At 44.8% G+C, this 10,000-nt stretch overlaps 1 long non-coding RNA gene across 1 annotated transcript in view; it reads left to right on the top strand.

Moving 5' to 3' along the window:
• The first annotated feature begins 6,494 nt into the window (after positions 1–6,494).
• LOC125025130 overlaps positions 6,495–10,000 on the top strand; it is a 59,233-nt gene continuing 55,727 nt past the window's right edge. Inside the window, exon 1 of the long non-coding RNA XR_007114884.1 lies at positions 6,495–7,770. This is a non-coding gene — a long non-coding RNA (uncharacterized LOC125025130). The remainder of the gene's footprint in view (positions 7,771–10,000) is intronic.

Below are 10,000 nucleotides of genomic sequence, written 5' to 3' on the forward strand. Positions count from 1 at the left end.
AGCCCGTTAAAGTATATTAGATATAATCATAACTTGATATGTTGGTCTGATAAAATAGTATTCAAGAGAACTTATAGTTTCTTGTTGCATTTCGTGATTGTTATTACTCAACTCCCGGTCTGAATTCTCATCAGAGTCATAGGTGACAATGTCAGTATAGTTCTCACTCCCATCGCTTCCAGTAACTATCACCTTCCTTCATCTTCACTATTTTCGCTTATATACACGGTGAATGTGGCTTCATGTGTACTGCAGTGAAACAACGCTGCCGTCTTCCCACTGCAATATTTCACTTATTAGTGAATAACTTAATATATACTATATGTAGGCCAGGAAAAAACATCGTTTTAGGTACTGACTTGTGTTACTTCCATTAGACGCTAGATTTTACTTTCTGCTTGTTGTACCTTCTCACTCTTATGTCAACATCGTCTTAAAGCAAGACTGAATTACGAAAAACCTTTCCATGGGACAAGTCTTCAACGAAGGTGTGAGTTGTACCAGTCCTGCTGAGCACATCGTAACATTTAGATCTGGCCACTTTTCCTCGTGATTTTGCAATCCCAGTGTCAAAAGGGATACAGATTATCACAAAAACGGTGCATAAAATTGATAAAAATATGCAAGTCATTTTGATCGGCCATTTCACATTTCTGAATCGGAAATGTGTAAACCATTCTGCTCGTAGTAAGCTTCTAGAACCAAGCAAGACATAATAAAACAAGAATAAATAAAACATAAAAAAAATAATCCATTCCGTCTTCCTTTGTGGTCCATGACGAAACGGTTCCCAATCCTTCCAGTGTGACATCCTTAACTCTGAAATACTGACGGGGCCTCCGTGCTCAGGACTCCCTCGACGACGCTGGGTCAGTTGCTTTGACGTCACTTGTGTTTAACTGAAGCCAAGATCGGATGTCATACGTATTAGTACCTCGCCCAAAAATGACGCAACTTTAGTTTATCTCATGGTCTTCGCTAATTGGTTATAGAGCTATAACAGCAATTTCAGTGAATTTCTATAACTGGGAAGTTCGCAAAAAATCTAAATAAAGGTTTAATAAGCAAAAATACTTTGGTCTAGGATGTTATATTATGTACTGTGCAGTTTTTTATAATATTAGCTGCATACTTCATGAGTCAGTTTACGAAAGAAAGATGAGATATCTCTCAAAATAAACTCTTTTTTTAATTGCTCTCTCTATTTCCCAATTTGGAATATATTTTTCCCAGCAAATATCCTGCCAATTCATATTTTCTAAATCAATTGCAAATCAATTCAAATTTGCATGTTTATAGATAATTTCTGTATATCACGCTCCCTTTTTGTCGTGTGATTCCTTTCATTACTTTATTACCTTTTTAGGGCTATCAGTTGTTAATGTCCACGTGTAATGTTATTGCTGTTTGTATCGTGAATTACATTTCGTGTTTACGATACACAAGTTTTTCTTGAATTCATTAAATATCCAGAAACCATGTACCAGTTATCCCATTATAAACCAAATTCCTGACAGTTACTTCGCTTATTACATATATCTTTCTCTATGTTTATCTCTCTCTCTCTCTTCTCTCTCTCTCTCTCTCTCTCTCTCTCTCTCTCTCTCTCTCTCTCTCTCTCTCTCTCTCTCTCTCTCTCCCTCTCTCCCTCTCTCTCTCTCTCTAGCCACAAATACACACACGCACACACACACACACACACACACATACACACACACACACACACACACACACACACACCACACACACACACACACACACACACACACACACACACACACACCATATATATATATATATATAATATATATATATATATATATATATACATATACATATATATAAGTATACACAAACACACACACATATACATATATATAGATAGTTATAGATATAGTTATATTTATAGACAAATACAAGTGTGTTTCGTTTCTGTATCTAGATGCTTATAATCCTTCAAGGATTTTTTTACATGTTTTCAGTGACTGTTGTCTTCAAAATTCTTGTCAGTCTAATAGCGATTTGATAATTCCAGCCGTTCATGTAGAAGTGAAATAAAATTAAACCAGCATACAGTGTGTGTCAACTATTTATCATTATCTTATTTTGGAAGGACTACCATCACCGCCTGATTATAAGGAGAAAAAAAAATGAATTAAAGTTTTGAAGGTAATGTAATGAGGATTTTAAAAATTTAGTTTAGGGATGCCAGGACAGGGTTTTCGAGAATCAGGAAGCCGTGGGAATATTAATCTAAAGGTCTTTGGTGTTGAAAGGGTTAAGGAATACTTCGTAGGACCAGACATTACTTTCCAGTGAAAATATTCATCTGAGAATTAATATTTTTTTAGTGACTTTGCTAAGTTATTGTCCCTAAAGTGTGCTGATTTAAACTTTGTGAATTCCACGTATTTTATTTATCTATGTAATGTCTCAGTTCCAGTTCTGTGCTACGTATGTGTTTATGTAATTGTTATATGTTAATGATATATCATTTGTTAACAGGTTTTGACAGATGCTTTGCCCTTCACGACGGCTGGATGGATATAAGTCAGAAATTGATCCATGCGACCTGCTAGTTGTAACAGGTGTGGATGCAGGTGTCGGCTAATTCAGGTGTTTTTGGTTTTTTCGTGCTTTTCCCATAAACACTTTCACTCTTCGTTTCGTCTGTTCTTCTTCACCCCTTTGATTCTCTCTTTCCCTTAAGTCTTTATTTTTGATAACCTCTCAAAGTGTGATTTTGTGTGATTTTTTTCTCCTTCTCTTTCTCTTTCTCTTTCTTTTCTCTTCTCTCTTCTTTTCTCTCTTCTCTCTTCTCTTTCTCTTCTCTTCTCTTCTCTCTCTCTCTTCTCTCTCTTCCCTTCTCTCTCTCTTCTCTCTGTCTCTCTCTCTCTCTCTTCTCTCTCTCTTCTCTTCTCTCTCTCTCTCTTCTCTCTCTCTCCAAATAAGGCATAAACTCTCGCCATGACTTACTGATTTTAAAGCAAAGCACATCAAGACACACAGCGTATCGACCATGAATAACACGTGACAAGCACCATATGACACCAATCAGGACACATGACACATCAGAGGGTATTTTCCATTTCACGGGAATCAAGAACGAACCTTTGGAAAATGGTCCGCACGAACAGATGAAAAAAAAAGAAAAAAACAACGCAGCGAGAAGATTTGTGGAATACTGGACAAGGAAATTATTAATAAGAAAATAATTGAAGAAAGTTGCGATGTGGAGGAACTGTGGAAGAGTCGAGTGGACGACAAAGAAGTTATGAGAAAAATGCTGAATGTAGAAGAATGTCAGACGCCGTGAGGATATTTGTGGAAAAGTGGAAAATATATACCTAGTGGATAAGGAAATGACTAAAAAGAAAGTAATGGAATGAAGTCACGATGTGGATGAACTGTGGAAGAGTAGAGTGGAGTAGAGTTGATGACAAAGTTCAGAGAAAAAGGCAAAATCTAGACAACTCAGTGTACATACAATCCTGGCTGGTTATCTTATGAATTTCCATTACGAATCATGATGTATAGGAACAAGCTTGGTTTTTAAAAAAAAGGTAATTAGTGATTGCAATGATGGAAGTGATGATAATAACGATAGTAATGATATTTATAATAATAATAATAAAGATGATAATATTGATGATAATAATGGTAAAAGTATTAATAATGATAATGATAATAACAACAATAATAATGATAATATTAATAATATTAACAAAAATAATAATAAAAATAATAGTAACAGTAATAATTATAATAACGATAATGTTAATAATGATGATGATGATGATAATGATAATAATAACAATAATGATGATAATGATAATAATAATAATTACTATAACAATGAGAATAGTAATAATGATAATAATAATAATAATAATAATAATAATAGTAATAATAATAATAATAATAATTATGATGATGATGATGATATTTAATAAATAAAATGGTAATAATAATGATGACAGTGATAGTGAACATGATAATGATAAAAGTAATGATGATGATAATAACAATGATAGTAATGATATTAATAATGATAATGGTAATTTTATTATTATTAATATCTTATTATCATTATTATTATTACTATTATTAATACTATCATCATCCTCATTGTTGGTGTTGTTATTGTTATTATTGTTGTTATTGTTGTTATTGTTATCATTATTATTGTTATTACCACCATTAGCACTATCATTAATATTACTTTATTATTTATTTTTATTATCAATATTAGTATTAGTATTAGTATTAGTATTATCATTATCATTATTTTTATTATTATTATTATTATTGTTGTTGTTGTTGTTGTTAATAATTATTATCATTATCCTTATTATTATCTTTTATCCTTTTTTTATTACTTTTATTTTATTTATTATTTTTCTTTTTAATTTTTTTCTTTACTTTCTCTTCATAAAATCAAGGGCTGAAAAAAACTTTAACGAAAGGTAAATAAAGTGAAAGTGGGGCCCCGGGAAAGGAGAGAAACTTTTAGAGGCCAAATTTTGGGTCCACAATTGGGCCCCACTTTGTTGTTTTCTTTTGTTTTAAGGCACTCTGCCCCCCCCCCTTTTCTCTATCTTTTTCTTTTTCCCCTCCCCCCTATTTTCCCCCTTCCCCCTTCCCCCCCCCTTTTCCCTCCCCCCCTCCCCCTTTTTCCCCCCTTCCCCCTCCCCCCTCTCCCCCCCTCCCCTTTTTTTCCCCCCTTCCCCCCTCCCCCTCCCCCTCCTCTTTTCTCTCTCTCCTCTCCCCTTCTTTTCCCCCTTTTTTCTCTCTCTCTCCCCCCACCCCTCTCCCCCTCCCCTCTCTCTCCCCTTCCCACTTCTCTTTTTTTCTCTCTTTTCCTCTCTCCCCTTTTCCCCTTCCCCTTTTCTCCCTTTTCTTTTTCCCTTTTCTCTCCCCCTCTCTCTCTCTCTCTCCTCTTTTTCCCCTTTTCTCTTCTCTCTCCCCTTTTTCCTCTCTCTCTCTTCTCTCTTTTCTTTTCTCTCCCCCTTCCTCCTCTCCTCTCTGTTTTTGGGTGTGTGTGTTTTGTGTGGTCAGTGGGGGATAAAATACAGAAAAAAAAATAAATGAAGAGTATAAAGAAAATTATGATTTTCATTTCTAAACTTTACATTTTGTTTCTAGCTTAGTAACAGAGACCGATATACGATGCGAAATGTATATTGGTTACGCATTAACTATAGGCACGGACATACACAGCTGAACACATAGATACACACACACATAGAAAAACACACACACATAGAAACACACACACATAGAAACACACACACATAGAAACACACACATAGAAACACACACACATAGAAACACACACACACACACACACACACACACACACACACACACACACTCACACATACACATACTCACACACACATACAGAGCCGTACAAAATCACACACACTCTCAGATCCCTAAACTTGCTAGAGCGAGACGGAGACACATAGCGGTACAGAATCCTCTCCGGGCAGCGGTTGGGCGGCGGGCGGGGAGCGCGATGACATCTCCGAACGGAAGACCGCCGCCCGCCGCCGCCCGCACCCAGGTCAGGGGACAACCCACCCGCACCCGCTGACCGGCCTGCCCCGCCCACCTGGTGTCACCCTCGCCAATCCAGCTGGAGCTGGACCTTCGCCTGCCCTTTCCGCTGTGGATCAATATTTCCGATGTTCTTTTACAGATCCAAAGGTCATGGATCTCAAATGACAATTGGTTATAAAGTAATCATAGATTGAAATGTCATGTGAGTGGCGGGCGAGTCTGCGCGGTGGGCCGGCGAGTTGCCGCGCGTCGCCAGCCGCTTTCTGGTCCACGCACTCATCAACTTTGCATTTGCGGGAATGGCCTCGGACGCATGCACGCCGCCCTCGGCTGTAATTTGGCCAGAAATAGGCAGCGTTCTCCCGTACCATCGAATCGGAGGGCGACGCCGACGAGGGCCAAGGGTGTGCGGACGCCAGACGCCATAATTACTGGTCGTGCAGGGGGTCCACGTGGAGGCGTGACGTCACCACTATCCTGGTGACCCTCCGTGCCCAGCTCCCGCCACCTGTCGCCTCTTCTCCCTGTCACGCGCCTCGGACGGGGAGACTCAGCTTCCTCTTGTGCCACTGCCGGTGCCATGCAGGAAGGGCATGACCTCAGGTGCCCGACCGCCACGGCCAGGTCATGCGACGGACGACAGGGGTCACGCGGGCGAGGGGGCGTCTGGGCGTGGGCGAGTTGAACTCATCAGACGAACTCCTTCCGCATCGCCTTGGAGAAGAGGCAGCCCTTCTCCCTCCTCCATAAGATGACCATGAAGGAGTATGTGGAGGTGTTGGGGTTAGTGACTATGGAGGAGGAGGAAGAGGAGGAAGAGGGGGAGGGCGGGGGAGGGGGTCGCGGGCGGCGGTGGCGGCGTGTGGCAACCCAGGGCGGGGCGCAGGTGAGCGTGTCCCGGGGCGGCTGCCTCACTCCGCCGCGGCCCGCGCTCCCGACCGCTACCCGTCCCTCGCCGCTCCCGCCGCCCCTTCGCCCGCCCACCTTCACGCCCCGAGACGCCCGCCACTTCACGCCCATGAGTCAGCGCAGACAGTCTCGCCGCTGTCCCTCGCTGAGGCGTCCGAGATTCCCTTACTGTGGCGTGCAGGCTGTGACATCGTCCACACACGTTCCAGGTGCAGTGTTACCCCCTGCTGTGACGACCACTGCACCATAGTTGCACCATATTGCACCATTACCAACGCACAGTCCCATCATCCCACCGCACCATCACGACATGTAGTAGTGTGCGAGTGTAATGTTGTCTTAGCAAAGAGAGTCCCCGGTGACCGAGGTGTAGTGTAGACTAGTGTTGTGTCGTGTGAAGTTAGCTCGCGCATCACGCACCGGGGGCCGCACGCGCCCGTGGCAGATTCGGGTTCTGTACTGTGATGATCCAGTGAGACGCAAATAGAAATCCAGTCGATGATGTAATGCATAAGCCTTTCCTCCTGGCGGGGACTCACGTGCGGCCGGCCAGGCGTTGGTGACCGTCGTGTCAGGGCGCCCCCAGAGTTGCTTCCCCCACCGCCTCCTGCTCCTCCTCCTCCTCCTCCACCTCCATGTCCACCTTCCTATGCCCTCCCTCTCCCTCGCTCTCTTTCTCTCTCTCTCCCTCTCCCCCTCTATCTCGCCCCCAATCCTGGCCCTCTCTCGCCCCCCCCCCCCCCTCACCGTGCTCCCTAAACATTCGATTGGCTGGCAATGGCATGTGCATCGTAGCCTAAACCCAAGACAGCCGGCAAATATTTGGAGATGGATGTTTACCCGAGCCCCGTGTGGCGGCGGTGGGCAGGGAGGCGACCTCGCGCCCCCGGCACTCGCGCCCTGTCCGTCGCCCTCCCGCCCTGCCCTCGCGACGTCGCGTGGCCACCTCGCCCTTTCCTTCCTTTCGCCCATAAGGATTGATTTATAGATCTCTCGGCACCTAGAGAGCGAGAGTGACCAGGTCTGGCGCCGTCAATAGTCTCAGACAGACTAGTTTGCACAATGACTCCACGCGTGTGCGAAACCCCTGTGCATGTGGCCGGCTTGTAAATACCGCCATCTTGAGTGTCTGTTGAAGCTGAACTAAGCCATTAGTATTCAAGACTTCCAACAGCACGGGGGACTAGCAGCCACTACTTGCCCACTCTGGGAGCACCTTTTCAAAGTCTCCACGGCACGTCTGGGTACCTCTCTAGGATGCACCTCCACTCACCACCTCTCTTCCACCGTCGACAGGTAAGATCTCGTAAATATCTAATCACGCAGTACCTGTTCCTTCACGTCGACGGATATTCCATTAGATTTAATTTGTTCCTACATCGCCCAGTGCCGCTCTTGCTCGTTGCTTGCCATGATTTCGCGTCTCAATTGCCCTGTTGCACTCTCATATCCCTCCCCCTCCCCTTCCTCCTCTTCCTCCCCCTATTTCTTCTCCCCCCATCCCTGCTCCTCCTCCTCCTCCTCCTCCTCCTCCTCCTCCTCCTCCTCCTCCTCCTCCTCCTCCTCCTCCTCTTTCCTCTGGTCGGCTTTGGCACCCAGTAGGTGTGTAACGTTCCTTAAAATGCCTTTTATCGATTGTCACAGTAAAGTTTGGCGGGTCTGTTTCGCCCCCCCCCCCCCCCCCCTTTCGAGTAATTAGTAAGGAAGTGAGAGAGAGAGAGAGAGAGAGAGCAAACAAGAAAAATAGAAAGAGGAAGACAGAACAAGAGAAATAGAAATAGAGAAAGAGAGAGAGAGAGAGAGAGAGAGAGAGAGAGAGAGAGAGAGAGAGAGAGAGAGAGAGAGAGAGAGAGAGAGAGAGAGAGAGATAGAGAGAGAGAGATAGAGATAGAGAGAGAGAGAGAGAGAGAGAGAGAGAAAGTACCTCCCGAATACAAGTCCGTTACAGTGAACAATCTGGTTTGTGTAAAACTGATTACATTCTGGGCCATAGCAGCATCAGCACGGAGGGACGAGAATGCACCTTCATAAAGTCAAGACGTGGGACTGTAATGCTTCGCGCTTCCCCCCCTACCCCCTTCCCCCACCTCTCCCTACACCCTGACACCCCTCCCCCCCCTCCCTCCGTGATCCTACCTTGGTTGGGACATGAGACGCTCTCCACACCCTTTCCCTCCCCCCCCCCTTCCCTACCTTTACCCCTCCCCTCCCTCTCTCTCGTAGAATCGAGACACTTCACTTCCATGAAATTTTGTACATATTTTTTTTCAATTTCGTTTTTTTTTCACTCTCTCTATTTTTTCGGATCCTATTCTCTTCTCCTATTCTGGCCTCTCTCCTCTCCTTCCCCCTGTCTCCCCTCTATTCCTTTCCTCTCTTCTCCCTTTCTCTTCGCTTCTTTTCCCTTCCCTTCCCTTCCCTCCTCATCACTTTCCTTCCTTCTTCCCTCTCCCCTTCTCTCCCCTCCTCTCTCTTCCCCTCTTCTCCCCTCCTTTCCCTTCTTCTCCCCTCCTTTCCCTTCTTCTCCCCTCCTTTCCCTTCTTCTCCCCTCCTTTCCCCTCCTCTCCCTTCCCCTCCCATCGTCTCCTCTCCCTCCCCTCCCCTCCCCCTTCCCCTCGTCTACCAGACATCCAGTTGTCCTTATAAAGTACCGCAGCAGTTAATTATCATGACCCCTTCCCTTCCTCCACATCCCCTCTCCCCTCTCCTCCTCCACCACTCCCCCACTCCCCTCACCCCTCTCCTCCTTCCACGCTCCTCCTCTCTCCTCCCCCACTCCCCTCACCCCTCTCCTCCCCCACTCCCCTCACCCCTCTCCTCCTTCCCCACTCCCCCATCTCTCCTTCCCCATTCCCCCTCTCCCCTTTCCTCCTTCTCCAGCCCCCCTCTCCCCCCCTCCCCCTCTCTCCTTCCCCAGCCCTCCTCTCCCCTTTCCTCCTCTCCCCTTTCCTCCTCTCCCCTTTCCTCCTCTCCCCTCTCCCCTTTCCTCCTTCTCCACTCCCCCTCTCCCCCCCTCCCCCTCTCTCCTCCCCCAGCCCCCTCTCCCCTTTCCTCCTCTCCCCTTTCCTCCTCTCCCCTCTCCCCTTTCCTCCTCTCCCCTCTCCCCCTTCCCCCTCTCCTCCCCTAGCCCCGGGTCGTCTGATGGCGCCATGGATAACGATATATCATGGCGGGGTTGAAATTCGCGTGTTGTTGCTATCTTGTCCTTCCTTAGTTACTTTGACTCGACTTATAATTGACTTTTACTTTTTCTTAATAATTTAATTACTTTTACTTTGTCCCAACGCTGGTGTTATTACGGGGTTATTATTAGTTTTTTCAATCGTTATTCTTCTGTTTTCTGCTTAGGTCCCTTTTGTCCCGTTTTCTTTACTTATTCGGTTGTTTGGGTAACTCTTTTTTATTTTTTTTATTTGTTTCTTCCTTTGTTTGCTTCTCCGTTGCTTCTTGTATCTTGTTCATTAATTTCAGTTAATAAACTTTATCTTAATTGAATAACGAGCTTGATGGTGCATTATTTATTTTT

Source organism: Penaeus chinensis, chromosome 4 (genome assembly GCF_019202785.1).
Source record: "Penaeus chinensis breed Huanghai No. 1 chromosome 4, ASM1920278v2, whole genome shotgun sequence".
In the NCBI taxonomy this organism is placed as follows: Eukaryota; Metazoa; Arthropoda; class Malacostraca; order Decapoda; family Penaeidae; genus Penaeus; species Penaeus chinensis.